At 45.6% G+C, this 23,882-nt stretch overlaps 1 protein-coding gene across 5 annotated transcripts in view; it reads right to left on the bottom strand.

The window, feature by feature from the left end:
- The window catches only part of CALML6 (calmodulin like 6), an 82,437-nt gene that overhangs the window by 17,494 nt on the left and 41,061 nt on the right, over window positions 1-23,882 (bottom strand). Inside the window, exon 1 of one of the 5 annotated variants that reach the window (XM_075906365.1) lies at window positions 7,191-7,212. The exons of the other annotated variants lie outside the window; for them this stretch is intronic. The gene's annotated coding sequence lies outside the window, so the exon portion shown is untranslated. Of the gene's footprint in view, window positions 1-7,190; window positions 7,213-23,882 lie in introns of those variants that run through there. 5 annotated transcript variants of the gene reach the window in all.

Here is a 23,882-nt window from a genome sequence, read left to right as displayed (position 1 = left end):
TAACATTACAGGGCCATATTAAACATAATGTTTTCATACATGACTAGAAATAAAAATAGTTCAATCAGCAGGACAATGATTTATGGCTCTTGAACCATGCCCTTCTCTGAGGGTATGTCTACACTACAGCGCTAATTCGAACTAACTTAGTTCGAATTAGTTAATTCAAACTAAGATAATTCGAACTAATGGATCCAGACTAAAAAACTAGTTCGAATTAGCGTTTTGCTCAGACAGGCTACTGGGCTAGATGGACCTTTGGTCTGACCCAGTACAGCCATTGTAAGCTCAGGGTCGGGGGTCTCAGTGGACCACCTTGATTTTCATGCACACCTGCTCCTGGGTGGCCAGCCTGGCAGCTCTCCTGCCCTAGACAGCCACTTTCCTGTGCCTAGGGCAGAGGTCGTGGACGAGGTCCACGATGTCCGCACTAGACCAGGCGGGTGCCCGCCTCTTGCGGTCCCGGGCAAGCTCCCGGGAGCCGCCAGCCTGGTCCCGGGAAGAGGGGGAGGGCTGGGGGGCATCGGGTGGCTGGCTCGAGCCGTGCCAGGTGCAGGGTCTGCTGGCTGGGTGCTGGCAGGCTTGCACCTGGCACGGGCACCGTAGTCAGCCCGTGCCCCTTTAAGGGGTCCGGGGCCGGGAGGAGGGCAATAGAGTTTCCCTGGTGTTGGCCAGAGTGGCCACCAGGGAAAGCTGGGGAGGGCTAGCCTCCCACTAGTTCGAATTAAGGGGCTACACACCCCTTAATTCGAACTAGTAAGTTCGAACTAGGCTTAGTCCTCGTAGAATGAGGTTTACCTAGTTCGAACTAAGCGCTCCGCTAGTTCCAATTAAGTTTGAACTAGCGGAGCGCTAGTGTAGCACATATCAAAGTTAATTCGAACTAACGTCCGTTAGTTCAAATTAACTTTGTAATGTAGACATACCCTGATATCAGGGCAGGAGTTTATTGTTTCAATGAAAGAAAGCCAGGGATGCTTTCAGACTTGGCATATTTTTCATTTTTAAGTGGCCATGAATCTGGTTTAATTGTATTTGGCCAGCACAATCTGATCCCTGAGAAATACAGAAGAGCAGGCTAGCTGTCTGGCTTTCTGTTTAGGATGGTTTGTGTTAGAGATGGGCCCAAGGTACCCATTTCCATTTAGGTTCTGATTGATTCCAATGTTCTGAGCTAGGCTTCTGTTCAGACACTTTTGTCATTTATAGCTTCTGTGCATACACAAGAGATGTGTCTCTAGAGTCTAGACTAACTGTTTTACAAAATGGACATTACCGGCCCCCTTGCTGGGAATTCAGTCGAAAGGCCAAGGATGAAATGTGTCATACAAAACTCCCCTCTGATCTCTTAAGTTCGCAGCAAAAATCAGCCATTGTTGACGGGTTAACTTCTCCTGTTGTCTCTCATCTAGGCTATGTCTACACTGGCGGGTTCTTGTGCAAGAACTGCCATTCTTGCGCAAGAATCCACAGAGCATCCACACTGCCCACCCTCTCTTGCGGAAGAAGATTTACAGTACGGCATGGAAAGAGAGGGCTTCTTGCACAAGAGCTATGCTCTTTTTTAACAGGTGTAAGCCCTCTTGCGCAGGGGCTCTTGCTCCAGAGGGCAGTGTGGACGCTCGACAGGGGTTTCTTCCGCAAGAAAGCCCTATGGCTAAAATGGCCATCAGAGCTTTCTTGCACAAGAGAGCATCCACACTGCCATGGGCGCTCTTGCGCAAAAGCACAGCTCACACATGGCAATGTGGACGTTTCCTTGCGCGAGACTTCTTGCACAAGAACCCTTGCGCAAGATGTTCTTGCACAAGAAGCCACTAGTGTAGACATAGCCCTAGGCTACGTCTAGACTACATCCCTTTTTCGTAAAAGGGATGTAAATTAGACGTATCGCAATTGCTAATGAAGCGGGGATTTAAATCTCCCCCGCTTCATTAGCATACAAATGGCTGCCGCTTTTTTTCTGCACGGAGCTTTGCCAGAGAAAAGCGCCAGTCTAGACGCTGATCTTGCGGAAAATAAAGCCTTTTCCGAAAGATCCCTTATCCTTCTATGAAATAAGGGATCTTTCGGAAAAGGCTTTATTTTCCGCAAGATCAGCGTCTAGACTGGCACTTTTTTCCGGCAAAGCTCCGTGCCGAAAAAAAGCGACAGCAATTTTTATGCTAATGAAGCGGGGAAGATTTAAATCCCTGCTTCATTAGCAATTGAGATACGTCTAATTTACATCCCTTTTATGAAAAAGGGATGTAGTCTAGACGTACCCTAGTGTTTAAAAAAAGTACTTAAGTGCTAGTGAAGACAGGAAAAGCTATTTAGATCACCCTTACAGGAAGGGAGTCTAGCCTTATCCATGCTGGGGAAGTCTGTGAACCTTTTCCACTGTTGCTAGCACTAGGTCTGCATCGTTGGTGCTGGTGGTATTAGAACCCCTACTGCAAACAAGATGACTCTTTACCACCATGTTGTTTTAACAGCTTGAGCTAGCTCTAACTGATATAGTGTTAGAGTGCCAGCAGCCCCTCTGCAATAGGACTATGCTGGAGCTATATTGCTGTTAGCAATGGTGGGGCATTTTTGGCAAGGCCAGGGAGACCACATTCCTCCTGGTCTCAATTATGCTTTCTGGAAGGTTGCTGGAACTGGTTAACTCCCTGCAATCCTGGTGTGGGAACTAGCTTTACTTCCTAATACAGCCAGCCCCAAAAGATGCCCTCCAAAGCAGAGGAGGTTAGGAGGTTTGCCTGTGCTGCCTATGCTTGTTCTGCGATGTGTCTGTTTAGATGGCTCAGTTGGGATCCGGACCTGTGAAGTTAATGCTATGCCAGCACCTGTGAAGATGCAATCTATACCTTGGAGAGTTTACACTGACAGAACAGAATGTGTGCGTGTGGAAGGAGAGGGGAAGAGAAGATATAGTGTCTGCCAGCAGGTAGTGCACTCCATTAGGACTCAGAGCCACTGGCTTGTATTCCTGGCTCTGCCACTGACCTACTGGCTGACCTTGAACAAAGTCACTTCCTCTCTCTCTGTCTCTTGTTTCTCCTCCCTTCCTATCTCATCTGTTTAACAAATAAAGAATCCCTTACTGTGTTTACACTACAGCTCATGAAGGGGCGCTGGTGTCAGTTGAGGCTTTTTTTTTAGGTACTAATGCAATGCAAAGAATTAATTTAAAAAAGTGATCCACGAGGTTCCACAATCTATCTTTATCCACAGGTTGGCTAAAGGAAATTAAACTTCTGATATCACAATCCAGCCTTCTTTCCTAGTTACTCCACAAATCATGTGTGCATGTAAACCCCTCTCTCCGCATGTGGTATTTCAGATGAAGGGTAAAATTCCACCCTGTGTTGACTAGAGAGATCCCCTCAATTCCAGTGAAGGGTGCTCTTCAGAGCTCTCAGAACCTTCACATCTTTTCTCTTCAGCATACCATTTTCCTCTCACTTGTCCAATTTGCTTGGCTTTGCCAGTTGTTTACAGCTGTGATATGCCAACCTTGTGCTGGAGTCAGTTATGGAAAGAGATGCTGCTGGAGCAGCACTGCACCTGCGTTGCTGTCAGCAGCTTGCAGAACAATAGCACATGCTTGCTCAGGAAGGAAATGCAGGCAGGGAAGTAAATTGTCTCAGTAATTCAAGGGCCTGATAGCTCTGGGCAAATTATATCCAGGGTCTGTCATAAAATTTAAGTTCATGTCCCATTACAGTAAAGCTCATTAACAATAGCAAAATGGAATTTTCACAATGGTGTTTATGATCACTGCAGTATAATCTTCAGAGAACATTAAGTGATAAACCTGCAACATCCAGTTGCCAATAGGCACTGAAGGCATTTGGAGAGAGTGAGAAGACAACCTCTTCCCTGCCTTTGTATGTTCAATTGTCCCCAACTACCATTTATTCACTATGCAAAATACATTCTCTTCATCAGTAAGATATCTAGGTAGGGCTGGCTTCATGGACTAAGCAGCAGTAGACTGCCTGGAGCTCACATTCTGACCTCGGGAGGTCTGCTCTTTTGAAGCAGAGACTGTCTCTTTATGAGTTTATACACTGCCTAAAAAAGTGGGGCCCATGACTGAGCTGATTCCACAATACAGATAATAATAGGGCTCAGCTTCAAGTTTCATGTGCTTGATCTTGTGGGCATTTTCAGAACAGATGTTTAAAGCCAAAACCGTGTTTGCTCTGCATTAAAAAAAAAAAAAAATCACAGGAAGTTTTTCAGAAATGCAGGGTTTGCCCTGGTTGTGTTGATTGGAACAGTATTTCTTTTCCCACACATTTTCCACAACCTATTGTGCAATTGGTCTGCACTAGTTGTCTGCCTAGCTTCCAGCCCAGAGATGGCTGTATTTAAGAGTGGATGAAATGAGAGTGTATTTCCATAGTTCAGAAAGCTTTAGGAGAAGAGCTTCCTCTAATACTGGGCCAGATCCTCACTCAGCATAATACCACTGACGTCAACATAAATCATCATAGTTACATCAGCTTAGGGTCTGGCTCGTATCTCAAGCTAGATACGATGCACTCAGCTCTATAAAAAAAGTATTCGATTTCACCTTTGTGCAAGAGGGGAAGGGGGAAAAAAGCACAATATTTTAGAAAGAAAAATGTCTTTTTTTCTGTTGGCTTCTCTGCAGTTGTATAACCGCAACTGGGGTAAACTCCTCTCCCATTTTGCTAAAGCTGCACAAATCAGGCTGTCATCATAGATGAGACACACTGGGGCAGAGCACTTCATCATGGGGGAGTGAATAGCAGGAGGCAGAACTGAGCGTATTGTAATGGCCAGAACTGATTATATAGTAATTGGACAAATGTGCCATAACTGCTCTGCTTTATGAGCTCACAGATTAAGGAACTAGTTAGACACTGACAGCAGAGAAATTTCAGGGCATTGACATGAACAAAACCTACTTGGAGGTTTGTAAGTCCTATGAGTTCAGCAGTGGCAGAATGCAGGGCTATCAGGATGTTTGAGAAAGAGCACAGGATTGGGAGGGAGGGACTCCTGACACAGCTATGGCACTGATGCTTCCAACTGAAAGCAAGTAACGTATCCTTTCTGCTTTTGTTTCCCTACCTGTAAAATGGTGACAATAATATTTACCTACCTATGTGACTTGCAGTGCTGCGAGGAGCTTCTAGGAAGCATAACAAACTCATCTGAACCTAAGAACAGAGCTCACTTACTGCACAGGCCTCTTAGAAACATATTTACAGACTGAGCTTTTTTGGGCAAAGGCTCTCTTTGTTGTGTCTGTATAACCCCACCATAATGGGCTCTTGGCCCACAAATAATGAATAACAGCAGCAATTGGTATGATAAAGGACAAAGGCATAAAAAGGAAGTTCCTCTTCCCTTCATGGGAAAACTAAGGCACAAAGATGCTAAAGTCCATAGACTTCAAAAGTAGCCTTGAATACTGGCTGCCAATGGCAGGTGCTCAATATTTCTGAAGAGCAGGCATCTAAATACTGTGATACCCCCACATTAGGAAGTGTTTCTGAAAAACTGACCCAAGATTTATATATATGGCAAGGCAAAAAAATGAATCCAGGAATCTTAATTCTCATTTTTCTGTTCTAACCACTACATAACACTTCCTCATTGTCTATAATACTGTGGCGTAGGTTATACATTAAATGGCAAAAAAAGGGGCTGATAACACAACCAGGAGCCCAGTTCTCTGACGCTTTAGAACCTGTCCTTACAAGTGGCACAATGCTTGGAAAACTGTTTCATGAGGTGCAGGAGACAGAGGCATGGAAAAGGTGACTCGTGTTTCTCGGCTGCTCATCAAACTTTGTGATGCAGTGTTAAGATTGTCCAGTCGTAAGCTCCTGTTCTTCTTGCATGTGAAGACTGGCTAAGTTGAAACTTTTGCAAACTAGCAAATACAAAGTTAAGGTACATGCCACACCAGCAACGAAACCTTAACTCTGATCCCAGGATTTGACAATAGCCATTGGCACTTGATCGGTAAAGGGTGTGTGTAGCAGTATATGCAAACCCTGTCACAGGAGTGAGAATATTCCAGGGTGATGACGCTGCCTCTCAGCTGCAGGGTTGCTGACAGTTTCTACAGTCTGTAAATATTCCCTTGTCTCAGGGTAACACCAAGTCTGTGAGCAGCCCTGGCTGTAGTATGGCCCAATGGCCAGAATCAGCAAATAGCCCTTGTGTAAGGGTGACACAGAGAGTCGGTTAGTAGCCTTGTTCGCAGCGAAGTACAGTCAACTGGCCAGAATTTGTAAGCATCCCTTGTCTTAGGGCAGTGTGGCCTAGTAGCCAGAGTCTATAGGGTTGGGGCTAGTGCCCTGGCAGGGAGACCCAGGCCCACCCTGCTTCACCAGATCCTGATTTGTCTGGCCTGATTTGTGATTCTCAGTCCAGCAGTGATAGATTAGTAACACCAGGTTGAATTTGGCTTCTGTGTGGGGATAGGCTTTGATTAATTGCTTAGGCTCCACAGCAATTGCTTACCTAAGTCATTTTCAACAAAAAAATCCTGTGGTGGGGGCCCCGCCAAAACGGTTGGAATTGGGAGCGTTGGGAGACCCAGAATGTGGCTGCCTGGTGGAGCTGGGAGTTGCGGTAGCTCGGTGGGGCAAGGAGCTGCAGCATGCAGCTGCCCAGTGGGTCCCGGAGCTCATGTGTGGTGTGTGCAGCTGCCCAGCAGGTCCCAGAGCCATGGCAGTGATGGTAGAGACAGATGTACTGAATGGTGGAGGGATTAACTGGAGCAGCTTGTCAGAGTTGTGGCTTATGAGAGGTGAATGTGTGCATTGAAGGATCAAGTATCCTCACTTCAGCACTGCATTCTAAAAGTTGTGTCCACAGACGTGCAACAGGGTGTCTGGTGTCTTCTTGCCAAGGAGATTGTCAGCAGGCTGGTGGCATCCATGAGTGATTGCCAGGACTCACTAAGGTGGTAACTTAGGAGAAATCCTCAGGGCAAGGGGTGAATGGGTGACTTGCAGGGAATAGGCTCCATGTTTGAGGGTCTGTAGAGTTGAATCAGGCCTTGCCTCTAGACCTCCCCCTTCTGTCCACACACAAAACCCTTTCATAGACATCTGGTGCTGCTTTCAACCTGAGTAGTGAACTAAAGTCCAAGTGCTGCTTTTGCTTAGGCTAGTAACCCACCTGCTTTGCAGCGTGGATGCAGACTAACTCACCAGAATGCTAAGAGTCCTCCACTGCCTTCACACAGTTTTCCTCCTGCAGGACAGACAACTGCTCCCACATATCTTTGGGAAAAAAATGTATAGAAATTTAAGGCAGCACAAGGAATCTCAGGATCTGTCTCTAAACATCTCAGTGCCACACAGAGAAGTGAAGCACCAGTGAGAATACAATAGGTCAGGCATGGCTTTTCACAGTGGCTGCTCACACCCAGGCTAGGCTAAACCATATGGCAATTACCTGAGTTAATTTTGCAGAGAGGACATACCCTCTTGGCCAAATTCTAGTTCTGATAAACATGTTCCTTCTACCTACACTCTCAATGCAGGTTCAAAACACAGGACAAGGAGGCAAGACTCTTTGGCTCTAGTTTCACCTCTGATGCTTAGCTCAATGCCTCATTTTCTCCAGCTGGGGATGACACCGACCTTTTCCCCAAGGAAGGGTTAGGGGCTTAATACATTGATATTTGTAAAGTGTTTTGAAATTGTCAGATGTAAGATATTGTGTATTATCAGAGATTGGCCACAGAAGACAGCTTGTTGTTTGGCCACTTTGCAAATATGAAGGGGCTTTGGAAAAGGAACAGATGGCTGGTATAACAAATCAAGGGCAAAGTCTCACACAACATCCATCCCTTTTATCATGCACCCTCCACCCACAAGAAATACTCATCTGCAAATCCAATCAAAGGACAAGGCATCTTATTTTATAATGTAGGCAAAGTTGTCTGCTCAGTATTCAGGATTATGACACTGCTAGTCTGTTAAACCCAAGATAGCTTTAACTGCTGTAAATCTTCTTATGAAAATATTCTCCTAGTCATCAGCTTCTGCCACGAGGAAGAAGTGACAGACCCCACCTCTTACCACCTGTTCCTTCCAGAATCTGCCAGCACTCCCCAAATGGCCATTGAAATAACAGGTGGATGCTAGTCCCAGGAGAAGAAGCCTTGGAGGCTAATGCCAAATAAAGAGAGTGGTTCAAGAGTGAGTTTATTTAAATATATTGTCCAGGGGATTGGCACCATTTGATATGAAAGCTAGTAAGTTTACTCCTGCTGTTCAGATTGAAATCTGCTGATGCTGCTCCTTGGAGTGTAACGGCTAAAGAGATTCAGCATTGCACTCTGATAGGCTTTAGAGCAGGAGCATGTGTGGGGTTTATTCATTTTTTCCCTTTAATGGAATAGTTATTCAGTGATAATGCAGTTACCCGAAATATTACACACACAGCTAGCTACAACTGACTGGGTAGGTGGCCACAATGAGAACAAACTAGGGATCCACACAGAGCAAATGGCAAGTGCTTTAGAAGGAGAGATTCCACTGAATCAAGCATTGTAAGCTCCTGATCCAAAGTCAATGAAAAACTCCCACTGATTTTAGTGGGCTTTGGATCAGGCCCTAAAACAGGAGTAACTCCAAACACTTGCATAACATTATACTGAGCAGAGAATCAGGCATGTGCTTTTTTAACAAAACGGGAAAGCAGAAGCTTTTTACTGCTCCAAAAGGCAAATAGCTATAATTATGAGAAAGTAGCAATTTGATCGTCAGTTCCAGCCCCCATTGCCGCAGAGCAGAGCAGAGGAGCTGTTTCAAGTTGTGTTCAGAAGGAATGAAACTCCAGGACTTGCCCTACAGCCTGAGCCTCCTGTGACATCTCAAAGCAGGGGGGCTGGAACAATTTGTATAGTGGGAGTGCTGAGAACCATAGAATCAAACTGTAAACCCTGGAAATGATGGAAGCCACTTCAAGCTGAGGTGCAGCTGTACCCCACACTTGTAGTTCCAGTACCTTTGTCCCAAAGTTGCTCAGCACTGCCCCACAGAGTTAGTGTGATCTCCAGCTGCATCTCTCCCAACTACTCCCCGAAAAAGAGCACAGACCAAGGCTTCCATGGATCTGCCTAAGGGTGTAAATGAGCTGTCAAGATGCCGCCAGATACACTCTGCTGAGCATAGTTACAGCAGTTTCTGCATGCAACTTACTCCTGTTTAATCAGAGTACAGTGGATTTGAGTCTGCATTAGGAAGCACCTCCCGAGACATCCCCTCAGCTGCCAGTGTCTTCAACAGTAATAGAGGCTGCTCTGCAACTTTCAAAATTATGGTCAAGCTCTGGTCCCATTTTAGTCTCTGCTGAGCATATCCTCTGGAAATCAGACTCCCTAAAGCATCTTCCCAATGACTTCAGTGGGACTAAGATTTTATTGCTGAACTTCCCTCCCCTCGTCCCTCCTTCCCAGGCACAGTTCAGGTCTTGTTCTCTGGATCCCAGGATGATGACAATGGAGTCCTCTGCTCTGAGTATGTTTGTACAACAGCTAGACCCCCCCCATGCCTGACCCATGCCAGCTGATTTGTGCTGGTAGGGCTCAGGCTATAGGGCTGCTGTGTAGAGATACAGGTGGGGGCTCAAGCTCTAAGACCCTGTGAGATGGGAGGGTCCCACAGATTGGGCTCCCACCCAAACCCACAAATCTACAGTCATGAAACAGACCCGCAGCCACAGCCCTAGGAGCCTGAGTCAGCTGGCATGAGCCAGTGTGGGTTTCTCTTTGCTATGCAGATATGCATAAAGTTACAAAAACCCAAGTCTTGCTCTGTAATAATTCACAGCAAAAGATGTGTTTTAAACCAACAGTTCTGTGCACATATACCATTGCCAACCCCAAGTATTTCATGTGATTGGATTGTGTCCTGAAATTTTTAAAAATAAATAAGCACCGGGCTTGTGTGAGGTGAAGCTTTTCTTAGCAATCTTAAAAGCTAAAAACCCCAGGATCTTCATTCAAATGACCATAGGACTCTAGCAGCTGGGGCTTTAAGACAGACAAATATAAAATTGGAATTAAAATCAGGGTTGACAACACTGGTGAGTTACAAACACACAAAACCTGCTCCCTTACATAAAAATAGCTGGCATACATTCATTTTTCAGGTTCTTGCACTCAGCTCTCCCTTGTTTCTGCTTCTAATCATCCCTATCTGCTGGAAACATCCTTGCTCACTGAACCTTTTGCTATTTTTTTTTTTTTTGGTAAATGTCTCAGGTCCCTTAGTTTGCCTGCAACTAAGCTTCAAACTGTGAGTAAAGCTATTGAACTAGACTGAGAGTGGATTATACAAACAGAAGGTATCTTAGGGGAATTCTGCTTTATAAAAATAGAAGAGGCAATAAATGCTTTATGGAATACTACATCTTAAAATCAAATCCAGTGCAGAAAAAAGGCTCATCTGTGGTACACCAAAACACCACTTGGAAAAGTTTCTGTTTCAGATTCTCCCTGATTTCTTAGCTCTTATTATGTGGTCTAAAACATTTCAATTAAATTTTAATACACAATTGTAATATTAATACTAAGAAATAAAATGCAAGTGCAGTTTGACTTTCTGGGGAAAGATGGGTTATTAAGGACAGGGGAAAGAAGAGGTCTTGTGAGATATTTTGCATCTTTTTTACAATAAAAATGCTTATTAGTTAATATGTTTCAGGTACGCAGAGGAATGGTGGAAAAGCTTCCTGTTTCAAAGCTAACCATACAGTTGTTCAGCATTTCAAGCACTTCCTTTTTTTCTCTTCATAGTGACTGTGTTTTTGTTTTGTTTTGTTTTGCAAATATACTGAGCTCTCCAGTCTATTATATATGTGAGAGAGTTTGTCTTTTTGTTCAAGAACTCCTCCTAAGCAGTAAGACCACCAAATTGAGTATATAGCTTCCTCTTATCATAACTTAAAAAGCAACATAAGAGTTTGGTTGTCCCAAGAAAATGGGAGTGCCTGGAATGGGACTGCTCCTCATAAAACCATATAGAAAAGAGACGGAATCACCCCCCTCACCAGGACTGTGCCAGTCCCAAGCCTCAAAACCGCAGGCATCCTTTAGGAAGGGGAGGGCCTGAAGCCTCACCCCCCACTTTATATGGGGATATTGCTGGCTGTTTCCCTTCATCAGGGAATGATGGGAAAGTGCACAGTTTGCTGCATTCCTCACTCTGGTTGGGGAGTGAAGGAGGTAGACGAGCGGTGCACTTTGCTCTCGCTCTCTGACAGAGATAGAAAGGGGAAGAGCAAACAGCCCTGGTACGAATCTTGGAAGGAGCACGTTGACCCCCCTCACCTTCTTCCCTATACACGCACACAGTCCCCTGCCCAGAGCTCTGCCTTACCCCCCCATCCTAACGTCTGCACCCCCACAGCCTCAGCTCCCTGCCTTGAGATCCTTCTTAAGGACCTGAGCAATGCCAGCTAATGTGCTAGTAAACTACACATGAAATAAGAAATAAGAGTCTGATAATAGACAAGCACACAGCCCAATATATACTCAGATGGCAGACAGGCTGCCAATGGGCACAGACCACTTCCTCTCCACAAGAGAGGAAGGATTGTTCAGTGGTTAAGACATTATCCTGGGAGAGCCAAGCTCAATTCCCAGACTTCCTGCATGATCTTGGGCAAGACACCTGTTCTCTCTGTACCTCAATTCCTCATCTGCCGTGAGGGATATGGGAGAGGAGTCTGTGCCTTACAGGATCATGATGATAAATACAATAAAGATTGTGAAGTAAAGACTACAGTAGTGGGGTGTCACATCAGCCCTTTAAAATACAGAGAGGCTGATGAGAACACATCAGGTCTAACAAACCAGTGCTTTGCACTTTGTGTTCTCACTTACAGATTTGCAAAGTTGGTATGAAATGCTACCATTCACGTAAGCAAGAGGAGGATTCAGCTTGAGCAGTGTTTTGTTGTTGCTTTGTGAGCAATTAGAAATGGATCCAATGTAAAGTCCTTATCTTCAGGCCATCAAAAGGTTGAAGTGTTTCAGAGATTACTTCTCTGTCCCTGTTTTATGACTTATCTGCATTCATCAGTTTCGTGAGACAAAACTTTCACATGTAAGAAGTTTGGGCTCTATCAAAAGTTGTCCACAGGTATCGAATGCTCCCTTCAACCATTCATCTGAATATCTGTAGGTCTGGCCGCTGTCAGGTATAACTTCCCCTGGCCCTGAGATAAACAGTGTTCTGCACACTTGTACTACAGAAAGGGGTGTGTTATGAGCACTTAGAAGAAGCAGTCATGCTTCATACAAAGGTTCCATTCAGAGGTTTATAAATAATTAATATACAAATGTGACAGATGTGAACAGTAATACATTGTAGATGGTTTTCAGTGCATCAGTAAGTGGGTGATTACATATAGTCCATGGTTAAGGTGGCTACCCTGGGATTTAGGAAACTCAAGTTTATTTCCCTGTTGTGCCATAGGCTTTCTGTGTGATCTTGGGCAAGTCATTTAGCCTCTAGACCTCCTCTCCAGCAGTAAAATGGGGATAATAATAGTTCCCTAACTCACAAATGTGTTGTGAGAATAAATACATTAAAGATTGTGAAGTGCTGAAATTCCATGATGCTGGGTGCTATTTATAGTAGTAAGGAATCTGTAACCATTGATAGATATTTTAATAAATGGTTAATCATTTATTAACCTTTTACAAACTATATATGGATCCTTAACATAAAACATTTCTGAGAACACTAGACAGCTGTACTCTCATTCTGTTTATGGCAACTGTAACCATGGAGCGGTGACAACTTAGGTCAGCTGAGGATCTGTCCCTAGCGTACAAAGTCTGTCACCCTGGGGATAGGGGAAACCTAAGAGATGCATCTAGCTTTTCTTCTCTTTTAAGACTTTATATTTGTGCTTTCTTTGTTCCTTCATCCAGTGTATATGGAAATAGTAACATACTTTGAAATGGTACATTATACACTGAATACCCGGGACATCTGACACATTTTTGTTCTGTTCTTAGATTTGTCCCATGTTCCTCTCTTGCCTATTCTTGTTTACATATTGCAGCCACAAACATAAACTTCAAGAGTGTCCACATCTGGGATTTGAGGTTTGAGTTTCTCTGTTCTAAATACTGGCAAGACATTATTGCCTTGCAAAAGGCAACATCAGCCTTACTTGCAGGAGTCACTGGAGAGGTAGGGGATAACTGACTAAAAGGCAGCTGTGGGAAACACCAAGTGCTATCCCCACTTTTTATGTTTGCAAAAATCCTTGCGTAGCTTTTGCAAAGTTTAGCTTCCAAACAAATTGTTTCCTGAAAACCATTTTGAGAAGGCTTATAAAGGACATGGTTTGATTACGGAAGGCAAGGAGAGGCAGTCATAAGATCTGTTATATTATTCAGAACCAGGAGCTGAATTAAAGAAGGTGTGGGGGGAGGACAGCCAAAACCTCAGTAAAGCTTGTATCAGAACAGCTGGCTAATAGCACTAGTTCTCTAGAGAATGGAGAGATGTAAACAAACTTAAATTGTGAGACTGAGTAATAGCCTCTATAATACAGGTACCTATCCCTCTTATCACACAATATGGCTAAGTATAGGAAGATGGAAGAGGCTGAGGGGAGAGAGGTTTAAAGGCAGACATAGAGGCAGTAGCAACTTGTCTGACCAGATGGCCCGTATTTTGTGACAGCAGCTGATCATGTGAGATTGCTAACATTTTGGGACTCAAATCTCCTGCAATTCAGTCTCATAAATGCACACTAAAATTGAGACAAATGCAGATCTGGATTCAAAATATCTCTCCTTACTCAACATGTGTATCTAGTGGGATCTGAGTAAATTGGCTTATCTGCTTTTTTCTGTGGGTGCTCAGCCCTTGCTCTACAATATATAATCTAGTGGACTGCTCAGTAGCCTCTGTGGCTAGTGTTCCCATCTGCCACATAGGTTTTTAGTCTATCTGGTATGTATGTATGTGTGGAGGTGTCTCTGAGGCTCTGTTCAGGCCTTTGGGATAGGAAGCACAGATGTTTGCACTGCAGCAGCTCCTCCTGAATGTGTGTCCTGAATGTTGGAAAGACAGTTGCCACAGCACAAGGCCATGAGGGAAGGGGCAAAGCTCAGGGAAATGTGCAGAACTCTGAGAGATAGGTAAAAGATAGCTGTGTGGCTATGAAAGCCACAACAACACCTTATATTGATGCTAGCCTGGCAGAATCAATGCTATTAGCCAGCCAGAAGGCCCTAAGAATAAAAAGCCATGTATGACCTGAGAAGAATCCCCCCTTGTACATAGTAATAGAGATGTAGCTGTGTTAATCTGGTCTTGCTGAAACAAAACACAGGACTATGCAGCACTTTAAAGACTATCAAGATGGTTTATTAGGTGATGAGCTTTTGTGGGTTTGGCCCACAAAAGCTCATCACCTAATAAACCATCTTGTTAGTCTTTAAAGTGCTGTATAGTCCTGTCCTTGTACATACACACACTCTTTGTTGTTATCCCATTGATATTCCACAAGATGGCATCAGCGTGTTTAAGTATGAAAGCTAGGCTACAGTCGCTCAGTTGCTACCCTAAGGAGTGATTTATTTAATGAAGTATTTTGAAGGGTATTGTGAAATTTCTGCCCTTGACAGAGGACCTTCAGAAAGCTGTATTATTCCTCTTCTCTGGGCCCCCTTGCAATAACACTTCCATCACAAGGAAATCTGCATCTTTGAAGGTGAAAAGCAGCTGACAAGAGACCCAAGTCTGTGCTGTGAGGTAAACATCCTAGGTTGGAGAGAGAGAGACAGCCACACCATGACAAACTAGAGACAAGTAGATGTCTCTTTACAGCACAGCTCATGCTCGGCTATCCAAATGTTATGGGGGTGAAGATACTGAATGCTTTGCCTGGGTAATCAAGGGGATTTCCAGGGTAAGTGATGACATAGCCCAGGCTATATCCTTGAACATGATGGTGGGGAGATGAGGTTGAGTGTGTGTGTGACAACATATGTGAGGTCTGATTAGTCAAGGCTGCTCTATATAGAAATTAGGGAGAAGACCTGTAGTTTGTCCCATTTTGAACAGTCTCAGAAAGGTTTTGGTGCAAACTCTAACATCATTGGATTTACATTCTTCATCAAGAAAAGAGTGAAAACGAGAGTAGAGAGAGAAACACTTACAGATAAACAGAAGCTGAAAGAGAGAAACACTACTCAAAAATATCTACATGAATTTGTGACTACTGTGAGTCAGTAAACTAAATGTTATCATCCCCCTTTTAGAGAGGGCTAAACCAAGTCACAGATGTGCAATGACCCATCTAAAGGCCCAGAGGCAAACTGGGAAGGGCCCTTAACTCCCAGGTGTTTACTCTAGCCACATCCATTTTGTCCTGTAATGGATTGAAGCAGTCTGGTAAGCATGAAAGGTTTCTCTAAACACAAGGGGCCTAACAGCATTAAATGAAAGCAGAGAGCTTTGTATAAGAGAGAAGTTTTAATAATGAAGGAACCTTTACATTCTTTTGCTTTAATTTTAAATTTCATATGTAGATTGTATTAGAATGACTCATGAGACATTAGCAAACCCTTTTCAGCTGATGCCCTGCCACCAACTACTCTGTCTCTGAAGTGGTCTGCTTCATCTCGTGACTGAGCCCTTGAGCCAGACCACATTAAAGTCTCACTCCTGCTTGAGTATCGAGGTCTCATACAATGAGTGTCCCACACAACTCTAATTATCAATGCAGTATCTTAACTTACCTTGGGCTCCTCTGCAGTTGCACTCTACTCTCAGTAGCAGGTCCCAGGCATCTCCCAACAGAAATCAGAAAACCACAAGCAAACCAAACTCAGTTATAGCAGCCTCCACCCATCCTGGTTTGAGTGTTTGTCCCTCCTTAAGTTCTTCCTGTGTTTCTCCTGAAGTCTTTAACCCTTATTTCAGGGCCCATGACGAGTTAAATCTCTTCCTGTAGCTATCCTCAGTTCTTCTCCCCTCCAGCTCCTACCAATCCCTTCCCCAAGGCTATGTCTAGACTGCAAGCCTCTTTCGAAAGAGGCATTTTCAAAAGTATCTTTCAAAAAAGCCTCTTTCGAAAAAGCGCGTCTAGACTACAATACGCGGATCGGAAAATGGATCCGCTTTTTCGAAAAAGAGTGTCCTGACTGCTGGACGCTCTTTCAAAATTAAAAGCCACCCGGAACCGCTTCTGCCAGGGCATGGGGGCAGCATTTCCTTCTGGGTGCTGCTGCCTGCCCTTTGCAGAGACGCGTGGTTAAAGGGACGCCCCTGAACACCCGTTGCTCTGCTTCTGCAGATGCCTTTGCTGTCCCTCTAGGAGGTAAGCAAGGCATTGCAGTGCTGGTTTGGAGTGCTCAGCTTCCTGGGACAACCCCAGCAGGTTTTTTGTTTGGAGGTTTTTTTGTTTTAGACCCGTTTTTTTGGCATGGAGCCAGAGCTGCCCCTGGGCAGGCGATGGCCCCACGCCATCATACTGCAAGTATTGCTGCATCTGCATGACACAGTCATGAGGCTACTTCCCCATCTGGACCCAGACCAGAGCTACGAAGGGATTGTCCATCATGCAGCCCCACTGCCCTTGCCTCCAAACTTCTTTGTGGACAGGTGTGTTTGGAAGCTTGACACCAGCTCTGACTGGTGGGACCGGCTCGTTATGGAGCTCTGGGATGACCAAGAGTGGCTACGCAACTTCCGGATGCGAAAGACCACTTTCCAGGAGCTGTGTACCTGGCTCGCCCCTGCTCTGCTACGGCAAGACACCCACCTGCGGCCCGCTATCCCCGTGGAAAAGAGGGTCGCCATTGCCCTCTGGAAGCTGGCAACCCCCGACAGCTACCGCTCTGTGGGACACCAATTTGGAGTGGGCAGGTCTACTGTTAGATCCATCCCGATGGAGGTAAGTCATTGTCTGGGGACAGTCACAGTTTGGGGTGGGGGGAAGGGAGACTGTCAGGAAGGGCAAAGTGGAGTGTGAGTGGGAGGGAGCTCCTTCACTCACCCTGAATTGTTGGGGGGGGAGTTCTGAGGAGGGGATTCCTGGGGTGTTTGAGAGGGAAGGTGGGTGGTGGGTTCTCCTCCTAAGAGATAAGGCACCCCTTCTAACATTTTGTTGTCTGTCTCTTTCTGCAGGTGGTAAGGGCCATCAATTCGGAGCTGCTGAACAGGCTCGTCTGTCTAGCAGATCTGGACAGCGTCATGGCCGCCTTTGCTGCCCTTGGCTTCCCGAATTGTGAAGGAGCGCTCGATGGGACACACATTCCAATCCGTGCACCGCCCCATCGAGCAGCCCAATTCATTAACAGAAAGGGCTACTTTTCTATGGTCCTTCAGGGCCTGGTCGACCATTGTGGTCAGTTTTCTGACATTTGTGTTGGGTGGTCAGGGCAGGCACATGATGCCCGCATCTTCAGGAACTCGTACCTCTACCGGAGGCTTTAGGCAGGAACATTTTTCCCGCATCACGACTTTGCGGTTGGGGATGTGCACATGCCGGTGTGCATAGTGGCTGATGCCGCCTACCCCCTGATGCTGTGGCTGATGAAGCCCTACACCGGCCACCTGGATGCGAGCAAGGAGCAGTTTAATGCTCACCTTAACCGGGCTCGCAACCAGGTGGAATGTGCGTTCGGACATTTAAAAGGTAGATTCTGGTGCTTGCTCACACGCCTAGACATGGGGGAGCGCAACATCCCTGAGGTGGTGGCCGCATGTTGCGTTCTCCATAACCTGGTGGAGAGGAAAGGGGAGGCCTTCCTACCAGGGTGGGGTCCAGGTGCTGATGGTCAGGAGAGGCACTTTGCCCAGCCCCGGACAGCTGCTATCCACCAGGCTCACCGGTCTGCTGTTTGCATACGGGAGGCCCTACGGGAGCAATTCTCAATTGGAGGTCACTGACTCTACTGAGGGGCTTCTGTCTGGGGACTGGGCCCTGGCCCAATAGAAGCTTCTCTCCACAACCCATCTCCTGACCCTGTTTGGAGAAATAATAAACACCAGGGTTTGTCTCAAAAGAATAAGTTCTGTTTTATTTTTTTAAATATCACTCACTGGAAAATAGTATAACTGTTGCAAACATAAAAAAGCTTTTGTTCATTTTTTATGTAGAAAATATACTTTCATGCCAAACTATGAACAATAAACATTTTGTTTAACACATTCCTTGTCATTTAACTGGGGTGATGGGGGTGCTTGAAACCTGGAGGGGGGAAGGGGACTTGAAACCTGGAGGGGGGAAGGGGATCAGGTTGCACAGTGCTTGCCTGATCTCAGTCTCCTGCTTGGGCCTCGTGTTTGGGGTCCACCATGGCCACGGGATCGGGTGGTGAGCCTGTTGGTTGGCTGGATAACAGCGGGTAGGTGCTTTTGGGACTGGGAGGCCTGGGGGAGAGGAGGGCCAGGGGGAGAGAGGGGCTGGGAAACTGGGAGGGCTGGGGGAGAGGCAGGTCCAAGGGGGGAAAGGGATGCTGCTGTGGAAGGGGGGTTTTGTGGGGCAGTCTCATGGGGTGCTGGAGGAGCAGGACCAGGCACAGAAGCAGGCAAGCCGCAGACCTCCCTGAGAGTGGCACTCAGGGACGTGCGCTGCTGGACCAGCTCCTCCATCAGCCGGTCATGCCACCGATCCTCTGCCTCCGCCCTCTCTCGCATGCCACCGATCCTCTGCCTCCGCCCTCTCTCGCACAGCCTCCACATGCTGCCTCAGGATGTCCGCATACACACGCCTGTGTCTGCAGCTCCCATGTCCCCGAGATGGAGGTGGGGCTGGGGTGCTGCGGCCCTCTTGCACGGCTGGTCCGGCTGTGGAGGAAAAGAGGAAGACACAATCAGTCATAAAAAACTGGACTATGTAGCACTTAAAATACTAACAGGATGGTTTATTAGGGGATGAGCTTTTGTGGCCCAGACCCACTTCCATAGATCAGAGTAACACGGCTACATTTCTATCACAATCAGTCATGTGTGCAACAGCTGTCCAAAAGGGCATGCCCTCTCCTTGAGACAGGGGAATCAGACATTCTGAAGGTAACACCGTGTGTGACCAGGGCATCAGCCTGAGCATTACAGGTTTCCCTTGTGCATCACCCACTGTGCACCCCCCTCCCCCCCCCCCCCGGGTGTTACACAACCTCACTGCACTCACCTGCTGCTTCATCTCCAGCGTCAGATGACACCTGGGAGGCCTCTGGGGTCTGTGTGACTGGCTCCAGGGTGAGGGTCGGCATCTCCTCACTGTCCTCCTCTGGCCTTCACATATCCTTGGCTCAGCTCCTTAACTTTGGAGCGCACCTGGTTCTGGGTGCGGGGGTAGTGTCCTTTCTGGGCCAGGGCCTCTGCCATGTGGCCATAAATGTCCGCATTTCGCCGCCTGCTTTTTAGGGCTTGTAAGGCCTCCTCCTCTCCCCAGAGCTCGAGAAGGGTCTTGAGCTCTGGCCCAGACCATGACGGTGCCCGGCGTTTAGAGCCCCTGGTTGGGTCCCCAGAAGGCTCTCTAGAAGGGCCAGGAGGGTCTTGGGGCTGGGACATGCTGCACTTAACCAGCCGTGTGCTCTGGCTGCTTTGCTGCCACAAGTGGCTGTGAGGGTGCCTGTCCCTTTAAGAAATGGCTGCAGACAGGAACCAGAGACATGCAAGGCATGCCCCAGATTGTCCACCAGGGCTTCTTCCTGGAGGCCATTATTTTCGAAAAAATGGCCTCCCCGCGTCCACGCTCACTTATTTTCGACGGATCTCCATCGAAAAAGGCGTTCTTCCTCGTACAATGAGGTTTACCGCCGTCGAAAGAAAAGCCACGTTCTTTCGATTTAATTTAGAAAGAACACGGCTGCAGTCTAGACGCAGGAGAAGTTTTTTTGAAAAAACCCTTGAGTCTGGACACAGCCCAAGAGCAAGGACACCCAACCTCTCTCTCACATCCCCTCCTTCCCAGCTCAGTTCTTCCTCTCCCTCCCTCTTGCCTTCTGATCCTTGCCTAACTGTATCCAACCACTGCAATTAAGCCACCCATTCAGGATCTGCTGGGAAGTAGTTGCTGTATCAGGAGTGAAGCCTGACTCCACTGAAAGAGCCAGACAGACTTTGACAAAATTCACATAGAGGAATCATTTGTTCACTTACCAGAACAAAGACAAGGACAGCCTGTGTTATCTGAGGTAAAGAGGTAAAGGATATAAAGAAACATCTTTCTTTGTTGGTTGCTCACCATCCACCTATTCACTGCTCTCTGCTGCCACCGTATTGGCCATTTGTCTCTCTCTTCTCTGCTGCCGCCCTGCTGGATGCTCATTCTGCTTTTCCACTGCCACCCTGCTGGCCAACTGTCATGCCGCTACTGCTCACCACATCTCTCTACTGCCACCCCGCCGGCTCACAGTCACCATCTGCTGCCATCCACTTCTTGACTGTAACTTTCTGCCCATGGGTCTCAAATGATTTCAGCTCCCAGTGATTTCAACTCTTATCAAGCAGGGTAGAAGAAACACAACTCCAGCACAATTAACATAAGAAAAATGACACCTAATGATGCATATTTAGCTCTGTTCTTTGAACGATGGGGGGAAACAGGTCAAGCAGGGGAAGCCATATAGCTTCCTGAGGAGAATAACCTTCCCTCTCATGAAAGCTCATGATACCATCTACATTTTTTGTTAGTCTCTAAGGTGCAGCAAAGACTATTTGTTCTTTTTAAAATTTATTCAGTTACAGGCTATCCCTCTGACACGTCCCTCCCCCTTTACCCCTCACAGAGCTCTGACAATGGAGCCCCGGCATTTGCAAGACTCTTTCTGCTGTAAGCCGTTTCATTTGGAACAATTTAGCACAGTCTTACTTTTCTGTATTCCCACGAAATTACCAACACTGGTAACCATATTTTAACTATCCCAGCATTTAATACAAACATAGATGGTGTTGGGTCACAAATAAAGTTGATTACAATGAACAAAATACCACTCCATCTGCTGAATATTTAACACTTCAAGCAAAGCAGGAACAAACTGTATTTACATAGAATCATAGAATCATAGAATAATAGGACTGGAAGGGACCTCGAGAGGCCCCCCGCCCTCAAGGCAGGACCAAGCTCCGTCTACACCATCCCTGACAGATGTCTATCTAACCTGTTCTTAAATATCTCCAGAGAAGGAGATTCCACCACCTCCCTTGGCAATTTATTCCAATATTTGACCACCCTGACAGTTAGGAATTTTTTCCTAATGTCCAATCTAAACCTCCCCTGCTGCACTTTAAGCCCATTACTCCTTGTCCTGTCCTCAGAAACCAAGAGGAACAAATTTTCTTCTTCCTCCTTGTGACACCCTTTTAGATATTTGAAAACCACTATCATGTCCCCCCTTAATCTTCTTTTTTCCAAATTAACAAGCCCAGTTCATGAAGCCTGGCTTCATAGGTCATGTTCTCTAAACCTTTAATCATTCTTGTCGCTCTTCTCTGTACCCTTTCCAATTTCTCCACATCTTTCTTGAAATGTGGCGCCCAGAACTGGACACAGTACTCCAGCTGAGGCCTAACTAGTGCAGAGTAGAGCAGCAGAATGACTTCACGAGTTTTGCTTACAACACACCTGTTGATACAACCTAGAATCATATTTGCACATAGACACACCAAGGATTTCTCTCCCATTCCAGCTAGCTGTAATGGAAGCATTCCTTCAGATCTTGCTTACATCAATAAATCCTAAGTAACTCCCCAACTGTCATGTGGGCAGATCAAAGAAGTACTTCACAGCCACCAAGCCAAGTTCCTAAGCACTTAGTTTAGTCTTCGTCTTTCCTGGACCATGTATGATAACCAAATCCCAGAGAGAGCATCTGCCTCTCCACTTGCTCATTTGCCTTTTCCAAGAGGCCCATTTGTTGCTTAGAACATAGTGAGCATCTCCATGTTCATGATATAGAAGGCCTAACCTGGAAAATCTCTGATAATGTTGTATCAGCTGCTCAATCCCACTTCCTCTTTTCAGGTGTGTTGGCAGCATTTGAGAGCAAGTGTAACCTAACACTTGCAATGGAGAGATGACAAGGTGAATTTCTCAATGAAGAGTTTGAGTTATCAAATGTTTCCATGTTGAAGAAGCAGCTGTTAGCCACTGTTGAATATTGATATCTTTGATCGATCCACAGCTCTACACTTTAGAGCTTGTCTACACTAGAAATTACTTCAGTATAACTTAATTTGCTCAGGGGTGTGAATAAGCTACCTCCTGCCCAAATGATGTGTGCTATACCAGCCTAATTACTATATAGACAGCACTATGTCGGAAGTAGAGCTTCTCCTGCCAACATAGCCACTCGTGTTGGCTTAAGCCTTAGTGCATCTGTATTAGAAATGCTACAGTGGCACAGATGCATTGATGTGGTGGTCTAAGAACCTAGTCTCAACTTCTTGTTAGCTCTTCATACAGCTGCAACAATGTATTTCCCCAGATCCTGGAAAGGCATCATTAGAGTCATTTTGCTTCACATAGCTTCATCTATTCCCTTGTGGGGCTGCTCTTAGCTCTCCTTCTGAGTTTCTTCAGCTCTCTGTCACTGGCCTTATAGGTATCCTGGTTTTCTTCTAGTATAAGTACTAACCATGTATAATAACACAAAGTGGCTTATTTTTAAAGTAGAGTTCCCAAAGCATCGTGAAACATTTGATAATTCAATACTAGTGCTGAGGCTCAGACCATACTTGTACTCACTTCAAAGAAGCTGTCTTGTAGCATAATAATGCTTTCAACTTGCATAGATTCTCTGCCTACTGCTGATGTTAGTAGCAGAACCCATTACAAAACAAGCATTCCTGCTCCTGGATATAGATCTCAGCCACAAAATGCCTATAGACACTGGCGTTCATTCTTTTATGAGATGGGCGGGAGGAAGAAACTCCAGTCTCAGGAAAGAGTTGCCAGTTGGTCTAGGAACTTTCTGCTGACTCACACACACACATCATATAACAAGAAGTCCTGAGAACTCTCTAATTTCCACAAAGATGTCTGTGCATAGCTGTGGTGCTCTGAAATCTTGAAATTCAGTGGAGATGGGCCATATGAAATATGGGAAATAAAGAAATATCTGTTATTTTTCATTGTAAAGTATTTGGAAGACGAGTACAGATGGAGAGAGAGAAAGTAGCTAAATACATTCAGGTTGATCATTTTTACAATTTTGTTAACTTGTAAAAAGGCAAGCCTGTCTTTTCACACTATTTTCACTCCATACATGCTACTAGATATATCAGGCAAAGTTCTTTAAATTATAGCAGGATATAACATGAAACTCCAAGAACCAAAGACTATTTTCATTTTTCTTGATGGAAAAAAAACACCCTACTGTCTCAGAACAATTACATCGTTATTAGGGCCCTTCCGAATTCATAATCATGAAAAACATGTCATGGACTGTGAAATCTGGTCTCCCACTGTGAAATCTGGTCTTTTGTTTGTTTTTACACTGTACTATACACATTTCACAGGGGACTCTAGAAGATCTCAAATTGGGAGGGTTGACCCCAAAGGGGAGTTGCAGGGGAGGTCACAAGGTTATTTGAGGAGTGGGAGCACCCTTATTCCTGTGCTGCTTTCAGAGCAGGGTGGCCAGTAAGTAGAACCCTGCAAATCCATAGATATCCGCTTTATGTCTGCAGGTGTCCGCATCTGCAGATGTGGATGTGGGTATCCATGGCTCATTTCTGCAGAAATGGATGAGAATGTGGATGCAAAATTTGTAACTAGAACCCTAAAAAATGCAGCTATCCATTTTATATCTGCATGTATTAACATCTGCAGATGTCAATGCAGATATCTGTGGCTCATTTTTATAGATACAGATTCAAATTTTGTATCCATGCAGATCTCAACCA

The sequence above is a fragment of the Pelodiscus sinensis genome, chromosome 23, assembly GCF_049634645.1.
Source record: "Pelodiscus sinensis isolate JC-2024 chromosome 23, ASM4963464v1, whole genome shotgun sequence".
In the NCBI taxonomy this organism is placed as follows: Eukaryota; Metazoa; Chordata; order Testudines; family Trionychidae; genus Pelodiscus; species Pelodiscus sinensis.
Note: the sequence above shows the minus strand (reverse complement) of the source record. Positions and strands in the feature narration are given on the sequence as shown.